Below are 25,691 nucleotides of genomic sequence, written 5' to 3'. Positions count from 1 at the left end.
TATGGAAAAACAGTGACTGTGTGGAGGAAAAGGAGATTACTAATGCCCTCCCTGAGGAGAAGGCAAACGGAGCCCAACCATTACCCATCCTTTTTGGCAGCCTCTAATGAGCCAATCAGCTTGTGCTTCCTCCTCGTTAGTCAGCACTCTGATAGCTTTGGACTGTCTACAGTGTGTCAGCCCCTGCCAGGCCAGCAACCCAGAAAAAATAGACAGTGAGCAGGATGGGATTTGAGCTGGTTTTTGGGAGTGGACCAAGTGGACGTGGAAGGGAACCAGGACATTTCTGAGAAAAGGGAGAGTTACCAGGGTACGAAGGAGCTGCTCTCGTGGCAGGGAAGGAGAGGGACGCGGGTTATAACCCTACCAGAAATCGGACACTTTCATCCTGTTGTGGGCAGCATTTCCAAACACTTCCTTACAGCCTACAGGACCAGAAATTAGCTCTTCTTTTTTTCTGCTGTTTAAGTTAAGTGAAATAGTTCCCAGAATTTATTCACTTCAGAAGGTAGAACTTGAAGAAAAAAAAAAACAGGTGGTGTAAAATGCACTGTAAATCTGCGATTGCTGTTTACATTGATGCCAAGTCCTACCTCTGAACAAGCTGGCTTCTCTCCCTGGTCTGTCTTATAAGGAAGATACAACATTTCTCCTGAGCCGCCAGGGCAGATATTCTTTGAGTCACCTTTTCTCTCACTTTTGTCAGCAGAAAGCCTGATTTCTGGAATAGCATGTTGAAAGGGATAGAAGATTCCATTTAAAATATTTTTGGACCGGAGTAATCTCTAAACTTAGCTGCAATAAGCTAGGAATAATGTTTGTGAAGTAATTTTGGTAGGAACAGTTAAGTTTTAATAGAAAAATTCAGGCATATAATTGAATGCAATGGAGTTAGGGTGTTTCAAGTGCTTAACTGTGAGCTCAGCTGTCTTAACTCACCTGAATCGCAAGACAAATGCATGACTTTGAACCTCAAAGTAGATATAAGGTCATATCTATAAAACACCTGGAAAGAAATCTTGCAATAACAAAAAGCCTACGAAAATATCATCTCAATCAAGTTATGTAAGCTAAAGCTGCAGATACTGTAAGGCAAAAGTAACTGCTTTTAAAATTAAATTCATTACCATGAACTAAAATATGAAGGCTGTAAGTAGGATGAATTCTTGCTCTGTAACTAATGCCCTGAAACAGTTTGTCCTCTAAGAAACTTTTTTTTTTCATGCAAAAGTAGTCATACGTAACCTTCAGGACATAATGCTGTATCAGCTACTGGAAGCCAACTTTGTTTCTTTATCTTGATGGTACATACATTTAATTCCTTCCACTTCCCAAAAAAAAGAAATAAGTTTGTCTTGTTTTCACCAGTTTTGAGTTCCAGCTATTGGAGAGCAAATTTCACATAGGAGAAGAGCATGCACGGTGCAGGGTATGGATGTGCTGGTACACCGGCGTCTGCGTGGAGTATGCCGCAACTCCTTCTCGACTCCTGCTGTCAGGTTGTTTTCCCAGGAAAACCACAATGTTCGGGGATTTGGGATTTTGAGAGATCTCACCCAAGGTGTACTCGGGTCTGTGCCTGCAGTTTGAGTTCCAGGACAAAACATCACTCTGTCTGGCAGAGGATTTCCTCCACTCAGGAGCTGTGGGAGACAGCTAAGGAGCTTCTCACAAGCCATGGTATGTGAGCATGTGATGGATAAAATGGGTGAAACAGGAAAAACTGGTGGCAAAACAGTTGCTGTAGCCATTTCAGACCATGATGCACCTCTCGGCTTCCCCAGGAGATGCTGCTGCATGTAGGCTTCAGGGAAGTCATACGGGGTCCCCTTCAGCTTCTGGGTTACCCTTGCCCTTCTGGCACCTCTTTCCTGCATGCAGCTTTTATGTTGCTCTGCATAACTGTACGTGTGGAGCAGGCCACCAATGCCCCATGGCTTTTTTCCTCTCCTATGTATTCCAGTACATGTTACTGCAGAACCAACCAGATACACTAATGGAAATTAACATTAGAAACAGGTAAATGTATTTCCATTAGGCTCCTTAAACACATTTAAGGAAAGATGCAATTATAGTGAAAGCTGCCAGTTTTTTGAGTTCTTTTGAAGTCAGAATTTTATTCTTCAGCCTTCGCTATGGTGTCTATAAAATAAATCTTAGAAAAGAGCCCTGTTAAATACTTGTTTAATTCTAAGGGCTCTACCCTTGTTACAGGATGGTGGTTTTTTTCTTTACAGTTCTAGCTTTTATGCTCTTACTCAGAATTCCTGACACTCATCTCCAACATCTTTTAAAATAGCTGTGTCAGACGCAGCATCGCTGATGGGAAACCTGGAATTCCTCTAAGGAGCTGTTACTGTATTTGGAGAGGTTTCCCTTCTGCATTTGCACAATCAAAGCGCTTGAAACACCCAAATACTTCATCTGGGTATTCCTAGCTAGGAGAATGCTTATATTTTCTCCAAGGCACGGCTCTTGGAAGGGGATTTGCAGCCTGAGGTCAGTCATTTGGTATGAGCCGCCTGTCCTCTGCTGGGTTGTTCGGGAACGGCATCCGCTGGGAAAGGAGGGCCGCAGCTCCAAGAGTCTTTTTCTTTTTTCCCCTTCTTTTCTTTTTTTTTTCTTTTTTTTTTTTTTTTTTTTTTTTAATTTTAAGTACATGATGAGTTTAACAGATATTCTTGACAAAACCAGAAATAATGCAGTTTTGTAAAATGCAGTGCATTTGACTCTGCTTAATCTTGCTCCGTGCTATAATGGACTGCACTAATTAACTTTTTTGATCAAAAGATAGCTATATGCAGGATAGATTTGGCTCCTCATCTCAAGCTATCCCTCTGCTGCCCTCCTTACGGCCCGTGTGCCTCCTTTGCTTTCGTCCTGCTCCGTGGTTTTGCCTCTACTGAATATAGATACAGGCTGAGTGGGAGCGACCTGTGGCCCCTGGTACCCACTTCTCAATCAGCGATAAGAAAAATCACAGCAATATCATGATGTGCAGGGGTAAGAACAGCTGCTCTTTCCTCTTCTGATTTTTGTAAGTGGAGGAGCTAGCTTTTAAGTAAAGTCTTCTAGAACTCTTAGCATTTGGGACAGTGAATTCATAAATACATTGAATTCTAATGGTTAAAATAAAACCAGTTTTTTGGGATTGCAAGCCTGGCACATTGTTCCTGCAGTGTGCATCTCCAGTGGCAACACATATACTGAACTCCTTTTAAGGTGGGACATAATCAGTCACACTGTAATACTTCTGATAATAATACAATGTCATTATTTCACAAAGATTTCAAAAGTCAGAACAGCTCCGGAATTTGTAAGACATTTCTTGTAAATACTCTAACCAAAACAAGTAACTTTTGATTATAACATATAACATATTAAAGCTTTCAAAGTCATTTAATAACAGAAGTGTATAATGGCAAAAAAGCAGGCACAAAAGGATGTAGCTTCTGATGAAGCTTCTTCTATTAAAGTAAGGCCCCCAAAGAATCAGGTGGTATCTGTGAAAACCCTGTGAAAACTAATGCAGAGACAGGAGATCATATGAGCTGCTGTAGGTTTTTAGAAGATGAAGAGCAGACCAGAGACTGAGTAAAACTTCTCAATGGTTTTGACTCTCATTTGGAGAAGAACAACATAAATGATAAGTATTGTAATAAATGAGGTACCTTTAGAGGATTTTCACATAACTAATGCAACCGTTCAACGGTGTTGGGGCATCCAAGGGAAGAAGAAACACAGCTTTTACTCCTCCTTTTTATATATATATATATATATGTCTTTATTTGTTGTTTGCTCCTGTTCAATGTAATAAAGATGTTTCGTATTTATGAGCTCCATTATGAAGCATCGCATAAGAGCATCAACTGAAGGAAAGCAGCCTACACTGGCTAAAGCATTAGCTTTACTGCCCTTTCCTCTTGGGAATTGTCTCTGGCTCCTTTAGCAGACACTTCCAGTTCCTCACAATTTAAAGGCTGATGCTTTAAAAATTTACAAGTTTGCTTTTGTATTGCCTTTTTTTTTTCTTGAGACTTGCGAGCTTTTCTCTCCCATGAGCCTGCTAATTGGCAGCATCAGCCAACTGATTGATGAGAAACAAGGATAAACCACAGAAGAATTGACTGACTTTTTTTTCCTTTACTTTCAGCAGAAGACTTTCAAACCCCATCTATCATTCTACAGATATATAAAACCACTTAGGAATTAACTCTTTGTAGTCTAGTAGCAAAGAGCCTGACTATCATTGTATCGATGGGCCTATACTCATGGAAATGATGTACAGATTTCATATTCTTTATTGACTATGCAAATAATTGCAAGGATGCTCGCAAAACATAATTCATATAATAGATCTGAAATATTACAGCAGATGTTGCTTCAGAGTTTAGTTTTAAGGTATAATGTTTTGGGATAATGTTAGCTTTTGTTAACGACAGCTAGAAAATGCCTTTTACTGAGTACATCTGGAAGAGTTAATAGAAAAAATATTCCTAGGATACCCAGATTAACAGACGTAGAGTTATTTGTATGCTACTGATTTTGCGATAACTACACAAAGCTTTCTCTATGTCAAGTGAACTTTGTACCAGGATATTCTGAGTACACAAATCTGAGGAACTTCATGCAGTAGTTCACGACTGCTTCCGAAGTTTTAACAAGTAGGGAAAAAAAGTGTCTTGCTGCATACAACACCCAAGTTTATGATCAATTAAAAATACAATAGTTTGACCAAACCTTTAAGGCTTTCTAGCACACATTGATTAAGAGTTGTGTGGTACAATTAGGAATGCTAAGCAAAATGGAAATAAAATTGACTGTATCAAATAACTTTGTTATACTTTCTATAAATTATCAAAGTAGCTCAATGTTAAGAAATTGAAGTATTTTGTCATTTTATCCAAAGCGTCTAGAACAAAGGAAAATGAATTAATAACTATTGAATTGTACAGTTGGCTAATTCTAAAGTTTGATTGATGTAACTAATGATTTATATCAATAACTCTGAGAAAGGAGTGTGGTAATAACTTTGTAGAGAGAAATCGCTTCACTGGATCCTAAATTGTGTTAAAAATACTGTGTTTGTATGTATGTATTAATGGAGGGGTGTGTGTACATATGTATAAAGGTTTTAATTAGACATTCAACCAAAAGAGTAGGTTCTCTGCTCAAAAGCTTGCTCATTGTTACTTACTACGCTGGTTGGCTTAATGAAAGAGCCTGCCTGCCTGTATAGCCCTTCCCTCACGTCAATCAATCAGGCATTAGCTAGGAGGACCACAATGTCAATAAATGCTCTCCAGAATTGTGCTACACGACGGATGGTACACGTTTCTTATCAGAAATAAGATCTAACAGAATAATAAGAAGGAATTACTTACTTCAGTATGTATTTGGAACTCTATGAAATGTGTATTTGTGGTTCATATAGGAAGAATGTTGCACTAGGAAATGCTAATTATTTAGCGACAGATCTATCTTCTTGCACTTTGGGTTAAGATTTGGTGTCAGCTGATATTTATATAAATTAATAATCGAATCTATTAATTAGATTATTGAAATCATCAATCAAATTAGCAGCTTATTATCTGAGCATTACTATATCAGGTTAAATTTAGTTTTCTCTTTCAGCCATTCAGCACTACTAAAGTGTAACAAAAAGAGGAAAACTGATAGCCAGTTTCGTAGCCTCTAGTGTGAGTGATATTGAATACACAAACAAACATGTTTTGAAACAGAATCATGGAATGGTTTGGGTGGGAAGGGACCTGTAAAGGCCATCCAGTCCAACCCCCCCTGCAAGGAGCGGGGACATCTCCAACCAGATCAGGTTGCTCAGAGCCCTGTCCAACCTGGCCTTGAATGTTTCCAGGGATATTAGTACAGGAACGGTGGCTCCTCTTCTCCCAGCCACAGACTGTGGTGATGGTAAACAAATATTTCTCAGTCTTCCAGCAATGGCCCGAGCCTGAATTGTGTTATTCAAGCTTTAATTTGAGACAGGACAGATTTCCTCCTGTGATGAGGTACAGGTCTGCACTTTGCCTTGGGAGCCACTTTGCTGATTCCTTTGCCTCCCACAGCAAAGTTGAAATATCTGTCACAGTTTGCATCCAGATCTTCTGTTCTCAAATTGCCGTAGCAGCAGTCGTTATAAAATAGTGTGGGTTTGAGGGTTCGGTTTGGGGTTTTTTTGGAAAGCTGCTTTTGGCATTCTACAAATGATGAGAGGAAGAGCGGGTGTTTTAATAGGGAACCACAATAAAACACAACTCTGGTTAACGAGCAGTAATCAATAAGAAAGCTAATGGGGCTCGGGACAGTTCTGTGCATGTCAGAGGGAGCTGCACGCCTCCAGAGCAGGTTTTGCATCCACATGACAATATCAGTCAGGACCCAGGAATTCGGGTTATTTTCGTTCCAATTCAAACAAGCCTGGTAAGCTTTCTCTGCTGTTGTAAAGACATAATGCAAATATCTTCTAAATATTCTTCGTTGTTGACTCTCAGGGTTATATTCTTGGATCTAATTCAGCCATTCAGCATCCTAAGCATTAACAGTCAGTTAATTTCTCTTTCTGTGCTTAGTAATAGCTGGTTCCTTAATGTTTATGGGTATCCTTTTCATCACCTTCACATGGCTGTACCCAGAGGTGTAAAGGGAAAGGCAGCTACAGGGAATGCAAACTGTGTTTCTTGAATCCCTGTTCCACCCACTTGTCTTTCCGTTCTCTCCTCTGGTTTTCACCAATTTCTTTCATTTTTCAGTGAAACTGACATTAAGCTGTGTCTTCTGTGAAATATGTCCTTTTCTGGTTTCTCCTGTTTAATTAATAATCCAACAGTTTTGGTTGAGGCTGTGAAATCAGCCATAACATGCATATATTTAACATATAACCAGGTCCTTCATGTCTGCTGTAAAATTCCCTTTCTTTACCAAAATTGTGGGCACTAGGAAATTTTATAATCCCCAAGAAATCTCAGGAAGCCTGCAAAATGACCTGCACCTCACAGCTCTCCACCTTGAACTCTGCTAAGGACTAGCTTCAGTGTCAAAGCGCGAGATCAAAAATCCTTTCCAAACTTTCAGGTGCGCATTTCAGTAATTCTAGGTGTTCTGAATCCATTATGAAGGTAGCATCTCCTGTGGGCCAATTATGTATTGTGTAAAGATATTTCTTTTTTTTTTTCTTTTTTTTATCACTATGGCATTTCCTTCTTTATTTCTCTTTGTATTGTCTATTGTACTTTTTCTATGAGAACTAGAAAACAGCAATTTCTTATCTGCCTCCTCTGTTCCATACATAATTTTAGTTAATTTATCATGTTCTTTCTTTTCTATAGTAAATAGTTCCACTTTTTCAATAATAGTATTTCAGCCCTGTATCATTTTTGTTTCCCTTCTCTAGGCTTACTCTGTGAGGAGTTTGTTTTAAGATGGACTGATCAATGATATCCTGCACATGTCTACAATACTTCAGGCAAGGTAACATATCAATTACACAGCTGTAGATAAACTATAGTTGTCTTATATTTACCCATTCTGCACAGCAGTACTTGTAAGTTACAAAAACCACCTGCACGTTGAACAGAAGTTTTTAATTGAGCTATTCACTGTGGCACTCCTAAAACTAAAAAAAAAAAATAAATAAAAAAATAAAAATTTAAAAGTATAATAAACATAAAACTCTATAAGCTTTGCAAGTAATTCAGTTCTTCCTTCTGGCTGACTGTGTGTTCAGTAATCCCAATGGATTTGTTTGCTCTATATGTCTGCCTGGAAGGTGAAATGAAAGTATTTTTCCCAAAGCACTTCCAGTTTAGATATGGTCAAACCTCATGAGAACTGTGGCTCTTAAAAGCAACACTAAATTGTTCCACTTTGGGTGATTCTGGCTACTTCCATGACGTGGAAGTTTCCTGCATACAAAAAGAAATTTGCACAGGTTAAATTTGCCTAAGCAATGTATTATTAAGTTTTTTTAAATCATACAATAGTTTTAAATACTGCACTTGAGTTTACTGGGGTGATAATTACAATACCGAATACTTTAATCAGTTACATTCCTCAAATGTAAGAACCCAAAACTTCTCAAAGGTGAGATTGTATCACATAGACTTTGATTTTCTAGGTGAGATCGTAAATCTACCTTTCCTTACAAGGTAAAAGGACAAGCTAACATTATTTGTACTACTACCCAGTGGTGTAGAATACACCCAGTGTATGCATCGCTGCCTCTGATCCTGCCTGCTACATAGCTCAGCATTCAGGAACCAAGTTAGAATAAATTTACTTTCCATCTGCTGTATGCATGAGTGTAGGAGCAGCAGAAGTATATTTAAAGAAAAAGAGAAAAAAAGTTTCAGAGCTTAAATAAACAGACTTTGTTCACTTGACTTAACACTCTGTGACGACTCTGAGAAGCGGCTGAGAATCTTCCAAAGTGTGTTTTCATGACCGCTGCAGCGCTGAGTCTTTGGAGTCTTCATTCTGGGGATGCGGGGGGGGGGGTGTGGATGCTATTGTGGTGACTTGCAGTGCAACGTTTATCAACTTGCCCATGTAAACATTTCTAACACCATGGATCCATAGGGGAAAAAAAAATAAAGCAGCAAAATCTTACTTCCACTTTTCTGCAAGGGAGAACAAAGAAGTTGCATCAATATCCAAAGAGATGTAATTTTTTAAATAATATTATTTATTCATACCTATAATACTGACAGAGTCAAATGCAGAGATTTTATAGCATGAAGTACCTTTCTACTTTCAAAGAATGAAATAACTATACTAAATTTGAAGCATAATAAAGACCCAAAAAAAGTCACAGTGCTGGCTGAAGAAACCAAATCTTCTGTGCAGTTCCATTCTCTAACAAGCCCATGCACAAAGCCATGAGCACATACTAATAAACCCTGGCAAAATATCACCAAAGACCAAATATTCCAAAGGCAGCATGTCACAGTCCTTTGAAACTGATTTAAAAGATCATACAGACTGGCTGTGTGGATCAAGCCCTAAGAGAAGTCCATTCTTGACTTTACATTCCAGTGGCCTTTGCCCTTTTGCATCAGGCAGGAGCTTCTTCCAAAAATAATTTCCTGAATGCAAATGACCCGTTATAGCACTTATTGCTTGGGGTATGACGTTCAAAGCAGAAGTGAACCGTACGTTAGTTGAAGAACACACATGAAATTTGCAACTTCTAATAATAGTGAAGCAAGTCTTCCATATGTTGTTATAAATTTCAGTCTGAGATGATTAACGTGGCTCACAGGCTACTCTTGTAAGACGATAGAAGAGATATTTTTGCTGCCTCTCCTGAGAGGGGTAGTGTTGCAAAATTATTTCCAAACAAGCATCTTCCAAGCCAGGGATGTTTCTCAATTTTTCCTCAAGTTAAAAAGGTGCTGAACTATGTCATTATATGAACATCAAAAAAATATCATGACAGTATGATGTGATAAAAGTGTGTATGATAGCCATGAAATAATACATTGTATTTGCTAATACAGGTAATTAATTTATCGCTGCCGTCAGTGTGTTTGAAATAGGGTGTTTGAATTTTAAGTGTGCAGGGAATTTTGGAAGTAAATTCACCAGCTCCATCTTCAATTGAAGTTATTTGTACTTATAGTAGCTTTCTATCTAGTGTATTTTAAATCAACTGTGTCAAAAGACTTTAGAAAAAAATAATCTTAAACCCCTCTTTTTTATGGGTTATTAAAAATAATAGAGAGATCATTCTTTCAGCGTAGAAAACCATGACTGGCAAAGCTGAAAGAGTCAGTTTGGGCAATGAGGAAACATTTGGTTTCAAAATCTTAAAACTTAGGTCTTGGCTGTCCTGAAGTAAGTGGTAATTCTGTCACTCACGCATGCAGATATTAATTCACCTCTTCATTATACAAAATCTTGCTGTAAGGAGTGACTATGACAAACGGAAGGAGCTTTTTCTATTCTCCAGGTTGCTTGGGTGACCTTGGACAAATCAATTTCTCATCCAATACCAATAGCAGCAAGAGGACTAATTGTTAAATAAGAGACCTTATTCTTTCTGCTGATGCAAGCAGCTATTTACCTGCCCAATTGCCTGCACCTCGCAAAGCGATGCTGTGTTAAGACACAGGTTACAGACATTAATCAGTTGCTTAATTACTGATACTAAGTGAATGCTGTTCATAGATCAGATAGACAAAAATACTCAATATTCTTGTTTGGCTGGAACTGTTCATCCTGATTCATCCTCTCTGATTCAGAAGAACTGAGGCTTGAAATGCCCGTCTGTCTGTGGGTACTACTGACGCTCGCTGAAAAGAATTTGTCAGGCCGTGTGTGTTTGTGAGCTCTCGGCCGAGGCACTGAACGACTCCTTTAGTTCACTAAATGCAGGCTTGTTTTGGAGCTAAGTGACACATGTTTTGCTGTGGAAATCACATCCAGTTGTTGGCTTCTCATCACAGCATCTGTATTTGACTACATTTTTCCAGCTAGTAAGATGCTGGGTTGCATACAAGCAGGATCTTGAACTTTGAACTATGTGAGATGAACAATGTTTAATTCAGACATCAAAAAGCAGATCTGGGGGCGAGGGGAAGAAAGGAGAGCCAGAAGGAGAATGAAAAGTTACTCAAATGAGTAGGAGGGAATTTCCAATATTAAGCTGTAGTTTTGTTGTCAGACCACTTGGATAGGATGGCCGTGCTGGATTTTTGGTGATCTATTTGTCTCCCTGAGATTACATGGCCTTTCCTGTATCAACTACTTGATCAAATCAGAAAACTTAACCATATAACGTTGTGCTGAAACTAAGTGCAAGGCAACTCTTAGGCTTATGAGCTATTGGATCATTGCAGATTATTTGTGTACAAAACTATATATATGTGTGTGCATGTACAAAGTTATCCATCTACGTATGATACCTTGTTGAAACTTGGGACTACATCCCAAACTGACGTGATACAGGATGTCTGATGCTTCCTGAAAAACGTGCTCTATAACAGCCAAAGGCTGAGCCAGGTAGGTTTAATTCTCTCATACTACTTTATGACGGTTTTTCTCATGCACGTTTCTTCTCAGAGATCAAAGGCAGCATCAGTTAATGCCAACTGCGATGTGCAGTTTTGCAAGCCAACACTTACTGGGAAATGGCCGGAGATTGGAACTACCACCATCAAACTTCCAGTGGCGAAATCTCTAGCTTTGGGGGTTTTTTGGTAGGCCACAATAAATTTGATTTTGCCCAAGTTTTTTCCAGTCTAAACCCTATTTGTAGGCCAATGCTTAGGCATCGCCTCTCAGTGCATTTTGGCAGTGTACTTCTGGACATGAATTTTTGCTCTGCCATCTGTCTTTCCCTGAGCTCAGGCCCTAGCTCAGCCCAGCAGTCCCTGCCAGTCCTGAACTTAAAAGCCTACCCACCACCCATCTGAGGTGAACACAAGATCTGAATTAACACTGACCACTTAATCCTGGATTTATCCTGTCCCAACTTTTATTCTACAAAATCTTTACTAGATCAAATCATATGCTGGTGGCATAGCAGCTCAATTGTTAATTTTTTGAGCAGTAGCTGATCATAAGCTTCAATGGGTTGTTTCAAATCATGCATTTTATCAGATCAAATATTTTGAGTCTTTCCAGACTTAAAAACCTTTCTACATGCGATCAAAATTAGCTTTATTTCAAAGCCCTTCTTTAATGAAATAAATGTGTAGCAACCTTATGGTGTCTAACTTGGTCTTCCAACTAAAATGTTCTTTCCACTGCTATATTTAAGGTAGGAATGGATATCACATTAACTAGAAACTGGGAAAACTGAGGCTTGAAAGCAGAACACTAGTCCATATCCTCAAAGTGCCCCTGTAACATGCGCCCATGCTCTGTTGAATCTCTCAGTGCAGAGTAACTGTTATACAAGCCATTCAGAACTAACGTTTATTTCAACTGAGTTGTTGTGCGCTGCTCATGATGTCCTCAAGACAGTCTTTTTTTTTTTTTCTCCAAGACAAATTACTTGTACCATGTTGAAAGTTAATTTTTCCTCCTGAAATCAAACTGCAAAGTTAGGGTATTGGGGTCTAAACATACTATGAATTAAATTAATTTTCTTATTTTCTCCTTTGCCATAGTGTGGTTATAGATAGTACTTCTATTTATTACCTCCAAAAAAAATGTTTATTGCATCTTGCCGTTTGATCTATGTACTGCCATAAATTTCACTGTGTACAAGAGTTCAGATTTTAGGATTATGCAGCCGAAAATCTCTTGATACAGTGGAAAGGATATCTAATATTGGATAGTAGCCCAGATAAGACGATATTGGATAATATCTGTAGATATCAAAATATTTATTATGTGAGGTAAACATTATGACAGTTCTTTGTCAGTAAATTAGACTCTTTTGAAAATTAATTTCAAATTTATCTTCTCATTTCAGTGACAGCTGAAGTCATTTTGTGACTTTAAAAAAAATTTATTTGACATTTGTGCTGCAAAAGGTGACGTTGGTGTAGGAGAGAAACTACATAGAGTTTGGTCTTGGCCAGCAAGGCAATTTAGGGAAACGAAAGAGTCTTCAGCAGCAATAGCTCTGATTCAGTCACCCATAAATCTCCCTGAGGGATGCGCGTCCTCAGCATCCGTATCCTTCAGTTCTTTGTCTTTGCCCTAGCACAGACTCTGAGGGATGTACCCAGCCTTTTTTTAAGGCATCCTCTGGCTCATTTCCTATTTGAAAATCCATTTGCTCTGTGCTCAAAAGGAGCCAGTTTTCCTGCCCAGTTCATTCATTAGCACTGCCCAGTTCAGACTGCACCGCAGGGTGAGTCTTTGGCGGCCTCCTGATGGGCTCCTGCTGCATCTGGAGAAGATAGAAGGAAGGCGGGGAGGCTTAGGGTTGAAGGAAAGACAATTTACAGATCTTGCAAGATTGGGAGGAGCAGGGTCTTAGCATGTCGCTGCTCTGCAGATCCACAGCTGCATCTGCAGCGATGTGTGTCTTTATGTCTGCTTAGAATCAATTTCCCATTTAATCTTTTATTTTAATATCTTGTGTATTTGGAATCCTGGGAGCGTTTTTTATTTTGGAAAAAGGAATGTTATAGGAAGGTGTCCCTGCTCACGACAGAGGGTTGGAACGTGATGATCTTTAGGGTCCCTTCCAACCCAAACTGTTCTGTGATTCTAAGAGTGGGTCCTCAAATTCCTGTTGTTTCTCTGTAGTATTTCCCCTCATGTGGCAGTTTTTGTATGGCTCCCGCTTTCTTGCCATCGTCAGGGGTCTTAGTATTTGGCATATCAGTGATCATATTCAATGTGATTTTGCTTTTTTGCCAGATAATATTTGACTGTCACAAAGCTATAATTTCCAGTTTAGAAAGAAGATGGCGTTGTTTGCAGCCTCGTGTCTCAGAGAAGCCTGATGAGATGTATTGCAGTGCGCATCCCAAAATTGGAGTTTATTCTAGGAGAGATCTAAATTTAAAAGATTTACTCACTTTCTGTCTGCCTAGCTTCTCAGCTGACTGTAATTCTGGTGGGTGGCTTTTCAGTCGCAAATCTCTTTTGATCCTCTTTGCAATATTCTAATGCCTCATGTTTGGTTAATCCCCTCGCCGCGCTGCTGCCTGGTGCTTTCATGGCTGCGGTTTGCCTGTCCTCCTGTGCCTCGTGTTTTACTGCTGATATAGAGAAAATCATAAAGAAAAGAGGACTTGCACATAAATTATGAGTATTTTTCTGACTCATATACTGCTTTATTAGCAAAAATGTAAATAGTATTTGGTGTTTACTATTTTTCTGTTTTGTTTTGTAGTACTGCAGATGGGGTCAGGATGGTCTCCGTTGACAAGGAGGTAAGTGCCTGGCTGCACAGGCTGCTTGCAAACCACGCCTGCGCTGCCGCCAGACAGCAGGATGGCTGAAGCCGTGTGTCCACGCTGCCTCTCATGGACAGCGTATGTTCGGACTCACTGCTGACTTTCTGCCAAACACAATCTCTGGTTTCATATATAGACTGAAGCAAAAGGTATAGCTGCCTCTTTCCCCAAAGCTCCCGGGAAGTTTTTATTGCTGTCATTTCAGTTTTCCTTCATGATGAACATGCAGTGCTGCTTTGGTGATGCACCACAGAAGGAGCCGTCATTTAGAAAGGTTTCTTAAAAAATTCCCGGTCATTGCTGTGGCACCAAGAGGAGCCATGGACTCGAGGTCAGCGTCTGTAACTCCCTGGGTTTGCTCCTCTGCTAGCACAAAGCCCAGGTCAGGGCTCACAGCCCACGAGTCTTCATTAGCTGAAACGGTCAACATCCTCCCACTGGAAGAAATTCTACTAGTCTGGAAAATTGTCATCTCGAATGAGAATTAATACTCAGAATTGTTTTTAAAGATTTCTTGGCTGCTTCTGAATTCCTCAGGTGTCTTTGCTCTGCCTTTACTCAGTGACACTGACTGCACCGCCCTTGGGGAGTGGGGGTAATTTAGAGCATCCCAGGGAGTCAGCGCTGCTCCCTGTTGAAGGACATGCAACTTGAAGAGCCCCAGGAGCATTAGGCTCTTAAAATATAACTATCTTTGAGCTTTAGAGCAAGCCAGGAGAATCCAGCAAGGTGAAACTACTTCATATCAGTCACAAAAGTATTGAATTTTTAGTAATTTTTGTTGTTTTAGCTTAAAAACATTTTTTTCTTCTAGTTATGCTTGTAGAGTATGGTGCATATAAAATAAGGGTCCATGTTACAAAGGTATCTCAGGTTTTGGAAGGAAGCAAGGAAAGATGCACTTGTATCTGGTGTGACTAATAATCCAAATGTCAATTAATCCCATTCTTTCTCTTACAGAGTTAACGTTCTATACAGTGTCCTCCTTCAGTCCTAAAGTCTTTTTCCTCTGTAACCTTAGGCCAGACTTGGGTCCTGCTTTTACCTCACTACATGTGGGCTACCTTGAAAGTGTCTTTTTCTATTGTAACGATTCTAAAAAAGATGGAACCTGTGGTAGATAGCTACGTTTTTCAGCGTTTAATATTTACTCTGTCTTATCAATGTTTCTTGATAAATGTGCTAAACAAAGGTATAAGATGAGAGATGTACAAAACTGATGGAGAATGGGCAAGAGGAGATTTACTACAAACATGCATCAGGTTTCTGACTTAAAAACAGAAATAAGGAAAGCATTTTCAGGACTTACCTTGCAGAAAACAGCGGATAAAAGCTTCCACAGGCCCCTTCTGACTTAATGTTTTCTTGCCAACTTTGTGCTCTCTGTTCTACAAAAAACACCAGCACGTTTTCCTAATGGGGTCCTTTTAGCAGTATTTCAACGAGATGCGGCATGATATAACTTCTTGACAATATTACAGGTTTTATCAAACAGCCAAGATGCATTTAGTGAATTAAATTTTGTTTTAAAGATTCCTAAAATTGCCCAAATAGACTTTCACTGCAAACCTTCTATTAATTTCTAGATTAAAGGCTACTGCCCATTGAAACAAAAGAATCCAACAAGTATTACATTCAATTGGCTAAAAAATTGTGCTGTATAGAAACATGTCCTTTATTTTATCACATCTCTTCTTCTTCTTTATTACTGATAAGTACAGTCGTTATATGGGAGAAAAGAATTAATACCCATACATTACATCTCATTTTAATTGGGCAGAGTGCCTTTGTAGTGTAACAATCTGTCATCGTTAACTTTTCAGCACATTTGTAAGTATCCAGACAAATTCTAAGTAAATAATGTTGTTCCATCACAGAAAAGTTGGCAACTATGGTGGCTTAAATAGCTCCAAATGTTTTCATACAGGTGTTGGTGACTGGATGAAATTAATCACTGCAACTCAGCCCCTACCCACTGAAGTGCTGCTGCACACCCTGATGTGTAAGTACGTGAGTGAAACTGAGCACACATCCTTCAAGTTCTGCTGCTGAACAGGGTATTTCACACATTTTTTTTTTTTGGAGAAACCAGGTCTCTGTGATCATTACAAAGACTGATAGTAACAGTCAGCTATTCTCACATAGTGCCGGCGATGCGTTAACGTGTATGGAGTTCAGTGAATACACTGATGGTTCCTGTTGCTTTTCTCATTTGAGCCCTAGCAGTATATGCACAAAAAAAAAAAAATCAAACTAATAGCAATGGGTTAAACATTATATTTTAAATATTCAGGATCTCTTCTTAAAAGAAAGTGGAATTAGAGTTTACATTTATGTTCTAAACTTAAAAGTTAAAAACTATCAAACCCTTTTTTGACAGCAGGAGGATGGGATGTTCCAAAAATAATCGTGATCTAGAAATCAATGTTGTGCCCTAAGGTTTGGAGCAAACGTGCAATCGCCACAGCAATGTACTTTTGTAGTAACTGAGTTGAAAACTAGGACAGCCCTGAGTGATTTCTGTGGCCTGTGCTTGGGCACACTCTAATCATACTTGTCCTTCCTTTTAATCAATCTGGTTGCAGACATCAAGGAAATATTTTCAGAAAATATGAGCTCTGAGAAAAGGCTTTGGTAAATCTCAGCTGTGCGCAGAATATGAGAGCAATGCATAAAGAATTAGTTTAAAAAGAGAGGAGAAATCCGTAGCTGAGGGTGGGAACATCTTTCCCATCAATGAAGTTTTTGAAAATAGAGCATTTATTTAGAAGGCGGTTACTTAGCCTATAAAACTGGTTGTTGTAGTGAAGCAGACCTTTGTATCATGGGTTGTTTTGAAACTCTACCAAAGTATCTTCTTGCAAAGCAACCAGAGCATGTCAGGTAAAACTTTAAGGCTTTTGGATTATTAGGAGATTTTAGTCGATGAGAAAACTTTGGAGTTTTTTAGCTCTTCAGACCCTATATTGATTCTTTTCAGACTGCGTAACATTTTCCAGCCCATACAGTTAGTGGAATACTGCACGTATAAATAGATTTTGTAAAGTCACCACGTGACCGCGGGCATGTGGGGAGGGAAGCTGCTGTGGCAAAGACGACTTGTCACATCTTCCCTTCTTGAACTGTTCAACTGAATTAGAAATATGTGCCTCGGTAATACCCTCTTTAATACAGGTCTATGCATAAATATTTAAAAAAAAAAAAAATTGAGAAATGGAGCACGTAGGAAGTGGTTCAGCCAGCAACGGATGACTAGGGACCGAGTTGGTGGTTGGATGTGGACAGACCCATCACTCCTCCATGGCATCTTGTAGCCCTTTCTGAATGCCACATCCCACGTCAGTGGGTTCTTATATTAACTTAAGCACCGCTTGGGAAAAATAATTGTTTTTTCCTTTGCTTTCTGAAAGAAAGGCGGGGAAAGTCTGAGCCGGCGTTTGCTGGAGTGCAGGACTGATGGCCCAGCTATCTGGGCAGTGCCAAGTCAACTCCAGAGCATGCACTGCTTTTTGTTTTCAGACGCACAAACTGGGGAGAGGGGTGCAAGAGGCAGCACGAGCTGGGAAACTGAGTCCCAGGAAAGGCTTTGGTGCCTGTGTCCTCCCAAATGGCTCAGTGTACAGCATGGGCTCCTGCGCCCCAGCAGGGGGTTGGGTACCATCCATCCCCCACGGCCTTGCTCTCCAGGTGAGTGCTGCACCTCTGAGGCCGCCGTGCTGAGGCTGGGGTACTTCAGATTCGGGCATTGTGGTTTTCAACATCACAGCACCTGTGTCCAGCCCCAGCCTTTTGCACTGAATGCTTTAAGAGCTAAATATTTTATCGACTGCCTGGTCCGTGCCTAGTGGTAGCCATTTCAAAGGGATGATCCGCATTTAAAAGGACTGACTGCTTTGCTGGAGCCAAGCATAATAAGCTGTCTTGCATACTCCACAGCTAATAAAATATTAAACACGTTTTGGCACCCAGAAATAAATACCAGCTCGAAATCCCCATCACACGGATCTCCCTCTCCTTAACTCCCTGTCCCCCTCTGCATCACACCGACGTGCCGCCGCCCAGACAGAACACTTTGTTGTTGGGTCCTGATGTGGCGAGGCGAGTGGTGCGCGAGTGCCGCCCGGTTATTACCTGTTGCGATGTAATGAAGTGATGAAATTGGGCGCCGGGGGTGTTCTTGCAGCCTGTGCCACGCAGGGGAAGGCAGCCTGCAAAGTGTCCACCCCACGTCTCAGAGTCACTCGGTGGGAACGGCGCTCAAAGCTGAAGTGAAAAGTGGAGCCTTGCGTTAGAAACCAGGCTGGAATAGCCACCGCTACAAAGATATTAATAATTTAGTTACGAAATTCTTATTTTAAATGGTTTGTACACAGTTTTAAAATCACCATTGTAGTAAAACCACTGTTCTCCTGCAAGGCAACCATGCCTTTCCAGTCCTCCGTGCGAGGAACAGGAGCCGATGTCTGTGTCTAAGGTTTGCTTTTCCCACTCACAGAGTGGGTGGTGGAGGCCAGAGGGATGCGGTGTGCGTTTTCCTGCGCCCGCCTCGCCCCGGCTCTCCCGGCCCCTCTGGGCCTCGGTATCCGCAGCGCAATGGAAGGACCGTGACCCAGCAGCCCCAGCCATACCAGCGTTTTCCTGGACTAATATTACCGGGGTGGTGTTTTCCTTGGCTTTGACAACGTTGCCGTGAATTCCTTGGCCGGCCGATGCCTAACTGGAAATATCTTGGGAGCCTACCTCACAGCAAAACTGTTGTCTAAACGCGCAGGGAGAAGCCAGGGTCCAGCGCAACCCCCGCGTCCTGCAGCACCGGGCCCGGCACCCGGAGAGGGCTGGGGTCCCGGGGTCCCCGAGGGCAGGGACGCGCGGCCCGAGGCCTCTGCTCAGCCTCTGTTGAGAAGTATTTTTCAGTTTTAGCATCACTTTTAGTGGAGAAGAATTAAAAACGTAGTTTTTGTTTGCTCAGCCCCTTCACTCCAGAAGCTCTCTTTTGGGGTGGGGGCATTTTTTTCAAAAGCTTTGCTATAATTAATATTTTCCTGTAGCCGTGCGTGATGCAGGATGAAATAAGAGAAACACCGCCCAGGCCTCGCCCCGGGCCGCGCCCAGCGCTTCCCTCGCGGGGGTCACCCCGCAGCACCCCCGGTGCCCCTCCGGCGGCAGGTGGCTGTTTGGGGGAACGCGGGGTGCCCACACCCCTCAGTGTTCTGGGGCGGCTCTGCCCTGCGAAACGCGTCCCCTCGGTTAAAAGCAAGAGAAGCCCGTGAGAGGTGAGTTTCCTGGGTGCGTGATTTGCCTTTTTTCGCTTTTTTTTTTTTTTTTTTTTTTTTTTTTTAAGTATTTTCAGTAGGAGGCCGCACCCCGCCGCTGAGGCCGGGGGGGTCCCGGCGGGGGCGGGGCAGGCGGTTGCGGGGAGGGGGCCCGCACCTCCCCGCCCCGCCCCGCTCGGGAGCGCCAGCGCCGCCGCGGGGAGGGCGGAGAGCGGCGGAGCGGCGCGGAGCGGCGCGGCGGGGAAGCGGCGTGAGTGGCGGCGGCGGCGGCGGGGCCCCTCCCCTTCCCCGGCCGTTACCTGTGCCGGCGCCGCGGGGCTGGGCCGGGGCGGGGGAGGGAGCGGGGGATGGCGGTGCGGGGCGGAGGGGCGGGCGCCGGGGGTCGTGTGCCCGAAGCGGAGTCAGGGCGAAACGTGAGGGTGTTTTCGCGCCCTGCGGGCACGCAGGGGTCCGGATGCGGTGGGACGAGGGCCGGGCTGAGCAGGCAGCGCCGGGGGAAGGAGCAGCACCCCTGTGCGGGAGCACGGACGGCGGCGGGGTCGCCCTCGCGACGTGGCCCTTCGCACCCGAACGGCCCTCACCGAGCCGGTAGGTCGGGGTGGGGCGTGTCTGGCTGCCGTGTTCGGGGAGGGGACGGGCTGTGTCCGCTCGCACTGCGTGGTCACGCGTGGGGTTAGCCGTGGCTGTGTGCTGGAGTGGACTTCAGCATCGTAGGCTCATGCTGAGGAGGAGAGGAGGAAGAGCTGGGCTGTGAGGTGGGGTGGTTCAGAAGAGGCGGTGGTGACACCTTTACTCTTTTGGGGAGACCTTATAGCGGCCATCCAGTACCTAGGGGGGGCCTACAGGAAGGACGGGGAGAAACTCTTTAGCAGGGCCTGTTGTGACAGTGCAAGGGGTAATGGTGTGAAAACAGAGGGAGGTAGATTCAGATTAGATATTAGGAAAAAATTTTTAACACTGAGGGTGGTGGAGCACTGGAACAGGTTGCCCAGAGAGGTGGTGGATGCCCCATCCCTGGAAACGTTCAAGGCCAGGCTGGACGAGGCTCTGAGCAACCTGATCTGGTTGGAGATGTCCCTGCTCCTTGCAGGGGGGTTGGACTGATGGCCTTTACAGGTCCCTTCCAACCCGAACAGTTCTATGATTCCATGATTCCAATCAAGGTTGCGAGCAACAGAGTCTTCAAAACAGAGGTGCTGCTCCGGCTGGGCAGCCTGTGGGATCGCCTGGGAAGGGGTAGTACCGTGTAAAGCGATGTGAGTGATGCCGAGGGGGAAGGTAAACGGCGTGGCTGCTTCTCCGTAAGTTGTGTGGGGAAGGCGTGAGACCACTGGATGTGCTGGCCAAGGTGGCGGGAGGGTTCCTCATCTGCCCCTGCTCTGCCATGGGTACCTTCTCCCAGCTTCAGCACAAACCCATCCGGGGAAGGTTACCTTGGTCTAGCACATGGTGAAATACAGGTTTAGGAGTGTAAGATCAGCCATGGCAAAAATTGTAAAACATTTAAAAACATCTCATGCTTTCTCGTAGTTCAGGAACTAGGAGTCCAAATTAGGTTTCTAAATATAGTCATTTAAAAAAAAAGGAAAAAATACAGGGATTTATACTATAGTCTTAGCAAAGTGGCATTTTTAACCTTCAAGTACATACAAATTAGTTTTCTTGTGAACACGATGTTCTGCTGAGAAAATTTCTTCCTTAAAATCACTTTGGTTTATACACGTCGCGCAGGGGGTTGGGTAGAGCCTTGCGACGCTTGTGTGTCTGGGGCCGAGGTGGTTCCGTGGGCAGGGTCTTGAGGGGGGACAGCAGGCAGTGCTGCCAGGCTGCGTGGGGCACGGCTGCCTCGCCTGGCTGCTGGCCGCCCCGCTTCTCGGGTGTGAAGGCAGCAGCTCCGTTAGAAGTAGGAGCTGGCACGCTGGGAGGGATGAAATTCAGCAAAACAAATACTGGGGGAGAGCCGTGAGACAGAGTGATTTTTTAAGGCTGACGCAGTTCTTCGTTGCAATTCTGGGCAGCTTTCGTGGAGCTGGAGCATCTGGTCGTTAACTCCTCACTTTGTTCTCTTACTCCTCAGCTGATTTCTGCCAAGCATTAGTAACGCAATTGTGATTTTAGAACGTGGGGCTGTGTTTTCCTGCGTATTCCTATGTAAGCCGTGGAAAAATGGGTCTTCTGTTGCATCCCTAATTCTGATTCCCAGTTTTACAATTGGCTTCTGTATAGGGAGAGTAAAGAACAGAATGGAGTTGTGTGGTGCTTTTCCTGTACTCTTCTCTGGTTGATTTTAGGCAGATCCTGGCCATCTCCTTCCCTCTGACTTTCGTTTGTGTTACTCCAGTGGGGCCTTTGCCTTCGTAAGGACATCGCAAAGCAAACCAACGTACCTCATTCGTACCTTGTGATCTGCGGCTCCATGTGTTCGCAGTTGGATCTTGTGATAGATACCACAATAAAACGCGACCCTGTCAGACTGAGATACTGATCCACTGTTTTACCTGCTGCTGCTCATCAGTTCTCGCTGGCAGGATCCCCGGGCTGGGCAGCAGCCAGGGATAACAGCAGCAGGGACTTTCTTGCTCGTGAAGATTCGTGCATCCCCATTCATTGTCTGCAGCAGCCTATCTTTGGCTGGCACCCGCAGAGGACAGTGATACACCTTCATAAACAAGGCTAGATCCCAAGCTTTAGCACGAGCATAAGCAGCTTGATGTTTTAAACGTGTTCCTGAATGTGGGCTGTTAATAGGTGGGGTGTGACTTCATGATTGACTTGTTGGGATGGAAGTTTTGTGGTATATACAGGAAAATACCAGTTTCCGCTCTAATTCATTCAAAACAGTGTCATGGCATTGTAAGAAACCAACAAGCTGCTTGGTTTGAACTCAGTGCCGTGCTTTAGAGCAGTCTAACCCTGGTATTATGGGACTTGGCCAGTGTCTCTGACACCCTTTGGTAGAATGCCTTGTATTTTCCGCTGCTGTGGGGAAAAGGTTTGTGGAGGTCTTCTTCAAGCTATAGATTTGCAGCTCTTCAGCTGGGCTGAAAATTGCAAGAACTGTGGGCTTTGCTGAAAGATGTGTTGAACCCATATCTTTCCATGTTACGCAGAGCAAGGAAACAGGTGTACACCTGCGTTATAAGCTTTATATCCATTTCTTATATTTTGTTTCTGTTCACTCAACAGTTTTGAGCATTATTTTGCATTTGGGTTCTTGGAGTTTCAGATCTCCTCTACGACCATTAGCTTTTCCTTCCTCTGAACAAAGGCGTTCCTCTGTAATTTCTGTCACTGGGTTCCTTAAACCTTGGTTAAACTTCCTGCAGATGGAGTTTCTGAGAAGATCTGCATCTTCTTCGTGCCCTTTCTTCTACAGCCTTGCTCTGGGGCCTCACTTGCTAAGGAAATTGCGTTGGTCCACTGTTACTCACCTAGAAAACAGGCTTTGATCAACAGTAGGCATCCCACTCTTGCTTGTGTGGGAGTAGGTTAAGTTAATGTTCTCCCTCGTCCGTGGTCTGGCAGGGAGTCTTAAGTAAGAGTTTGCTTACTTGTCTTCTGGGATGTTGGGGGAAAAAACCACCAGGCATTGAAAAATCAAGCAGAATTAATATGTTGTACATATTTCTGTCCAAATTTGGAGAAAATAGTAGCACGTACACTTGGCTTGGACAACCAAAGTTAAAATGAGCGCAGAACCTGTAGGAAGTCCTCAGCAAGAAGTCCCCTCTTGCTTTCAGGCTGCTCTTCAAGCTGCGTGTGATTCTGGTAAATAAACCACTGTACTGGAGGGAGGATTTCAGGACAGGCTGACTGGGTACAGTTTTTACTTTCATGAAATCAGACAGCTACCAAGCACACAAGCATTCTTTGCTTTTAACAAGACATTTTTTCCTGGAGGAAAACTAACCTTGTGGCTGAGGACTCTACCTGCCGGCACTGCTGTGTTCTGAACTACCGGTATTTTCACCTATAGGTTCCTTGCCGTGCTTCACCTTTGCTTCCTACATCAATTGTCCTCTTACCGCAAAGCCTTTTAAAGTAAGCTAGAGGTTTCCTAGCTTAGAGTAAGCTAGAGGTCCTGCTGGGTTCTGGAAGTGAGTGTGTTGTTTGCCCATTCAGTTACAAACTGGCTTAGAAGCCTGCAAAAGTTTTATCAGTTCTGGCCATGGCAGGGAGAAACCCAGGGCTTTGAAATTCCAGCGGGTACCCTGAGACAGATAATCAGGAGACTTTCACTTGCATGCTAATCCTGCACAGCAGTTGTTTGTGGTTCCTGCATCCAGCCCTTCCCAGTCTGTAGCTCTTATCTCTCGTTGGCAGAAAGCAACAGGAGAGGGAGAGGATGGCTCTGCAAGGAACGAGGGCTCCAATTTTGTTCTTCATTGCCCGAGTTGTTTTGGGGTATTCAGGTATTTCAGTGATTGCCCGGGGTAACTGGATCTTGGGCATCGTGCTTGTCTTAAAGTAACACTAGGTTTTTAAAACTTCCTTTTCCTGTGATTAGGAGACTTTATAATAAATGTTACTACAGCGCATCTCCTCTGTAGGATTTGCAGAAAACTGGATGTTGAGAGAGGCAGGAATTAAAACTGGTGGACCGGACTGCTTTGAGAGCCCCTGCCTGGGGCTGCTCTGCACGGCGAGCCTCCGAGCCCTGCAGCGATGGAGGTGATGCTGTGCGCCGAGTGAATGATTCATCCCTCTGATGTGCCGCTGCTCTGTTCAAGCCGCAGAACATGCATAAGCATAATATCATGTGTCCTCCTGAATAACATCCCACCTTGTTAGGGAGGGGAAAGGCAGGCATAGGATGTTCTGGGTTTCTGTTTCTCTCCATTATTACACAGAGGGTGTAAATACTGAACGCGATTAGGCGCAGTTCAGAAGTCCAGATGCCCAAATGCTGTTTCGTTTACCTCTGCTGTTACATCAGTTGGGTCACCTGCCTTGAGTTTGAATGTCTTTGTTACAGAGTAATGTGTATTGTTTCCAGGATAATGACGGCACTGTGATTATCTGACTGTTCTCCATGTGCGCTCGGATGATAAAGGTCCAGGTCTCAGCAGAAGCTCTGAGAGGGAGAAGGGAAAACGGGGGCAAAGTTTTAAGCTTAGGCAAAAGATGGGGCGCTCCAGATGCTGGTTTGTTACCGTTCCTGTGTCCTTGCTGAAATCTTCCTTAACTGGACTTGCTGTGGAAGGAGGCTGGCATTCTGCATAGAGTACCGGAGCCGCTTGCCCAAGCAGTGGCCCTGTCGTACACCCAGGATTTGGTGCGGCACATAAATTGTTATGGCCTGCCATTCTATCTGATTTCTTTAGTGCTGTATCATCCTTTTACCTTTGGCAAAGTCAAACACTGCGGGAGAACAGGCAAGCAGACTTCTGCGAGGCCAGCACTACAACATTCATCTCACTTGGTGGTAATATGTAACTTTGAGATCGTCACAAGTGCCAAGTTTTATTTATTGGTTCCCTTTGCAGAGTCCCAGTTGTGAAGCTGTCTGTGCCATACTGGGACAACTGGGACAACTAGCTAAAAGCAGAGACGTTCTTGGTAAGTAGCATACTGAGCTTCCGTCGTGGATACTGAGGAAAAAACTAAAAGCATCCCTGGCTGGAGGAGGGTTTTGAGGAGTCGTATTTGAACCTAAAGGTTTGGAAGGTGAGGAGCCTGGCTCTGTCACAGCAGAAATTACCTGCTGTGTTCAACTGGGCAAAGCTGCACTAAGCTATTTTGAAAAGCATGACTTATTTTTAATCCAGTGACTGTTATAGCAGGGAGTGATAGAAAGTGATTCCTTGCAGTATAGCATTGAACTTCAAGGAGACTTTTTCAGAGGTCTTGTGGATGGAAATCGTTCAAACGGGGGCAGGAACTGGTAGCTAGAGATGTTGCCTAACAGCAACGCTTTTGCTCTTATGCCTGTCTTCATATGATGAAGACGTATTCCAGAGAGGCATATGAAACCCCTTATTTCTGGATAGCTTGCATGAATCCTTCTGTAATTATTTCTTCTTATTATTATTATTTCTTATTATTATTTCTTATTGCTATTTTTAATACCTTAAGAAGTCTTACTTATCTAAATAAAATTGCAGTTATGCTATTAATGTTTTTTTCCTGTATTTTATGAAGTATACTAGTGAATTGCAGGCATTGTTTTGTTTCCTTCAGTGATCAGAAGTTAACTGACCCTGGCAGGATACAGCTGGCCAGGCTGGCAAAGAGGCGGCTTGGCCCTCTCAGGCAAGGTGAGTTCAGCTGTGTGGTGTGACTCCCTCAATGTCATCTCTCTCTGAACTTCCAGTTCCAGGGATATGGAAGGGAATCAGTTCTTTTCAGGACTGTTCTTAAAACAATGCACAGCATGTACATCATTGAAGGTGAGTGAGGTATTTGAGGGCACATTGACCATGTGTCCATTGAAATAGAGCACAACGAGGAATCCGTATTCTTAAGATTAATTCAATCAACATTTCACTAACTGTAAAATCAGTCTTTAAGAAGAGAAGATACGTTAAAGTTTGTGATG

The 25,691-nt window shown here is 43.0% G+C and overlaps 1 protein-coding gene across 7 annotated transcripts in view; it reads left to right on the top strand.

The window, feature by feature from the left end:
* Window positions 1-25,691, top strand: part of AKAP19 (A-kinase anchoring protein 19) — a 33,308-nt gene that overhangs the window by 3,873 nt on the left and 3,744 nt on the right. For 2 of the 7 annotated variants that reach the window (XM_086750477.1, XM_086750474.1), the window contains 5 exons: window positions 7,412-7,488; window positions 13,817-13,856; window positions 15,808-15,882; window positions 24,640-24,712; window positions 25,334-25,410. The gene's annotated coding sequence lies outside the window, so the exon portion shown is untranslated. Of the gene's footprint in view, window positions 1-7,411; window positions 7,489-10,915; window positions 11,020-13,816; window positions 13,857-15,807; window positions 15,883-19,330; window positions 19,404-19,578; window positions 19,742-24,639; window positions 24,821-25,333; window positions 25,411-25,691 lie in introns of those variants that run through there. The other 5 variants (XM_086750478.1, XM_086750475.1, XM_086750479.1 and 2 more) reach the window with 5 other exon arrangements.

The sequence above is a fragment of the Chlamydotis macqueenii genome, chromosome 6 (assembly GCF_036417535.1).
Source record: "Chlamydotis macqueenii isolate bChlMac1 chromosome 6, bChlMac1.mat, whole genome shotgun sequence".
Taxonomy (NCBI): domain Eukaryota; kingdom Metazoa; phylum Chordata; class Aves; order Otidiformes; family Otididae; genus Chlamydotis; species Chlamydotis macqueenii.
This window is presented reverse-complemented; position numbering and strand designations above follow the sequence as displayed.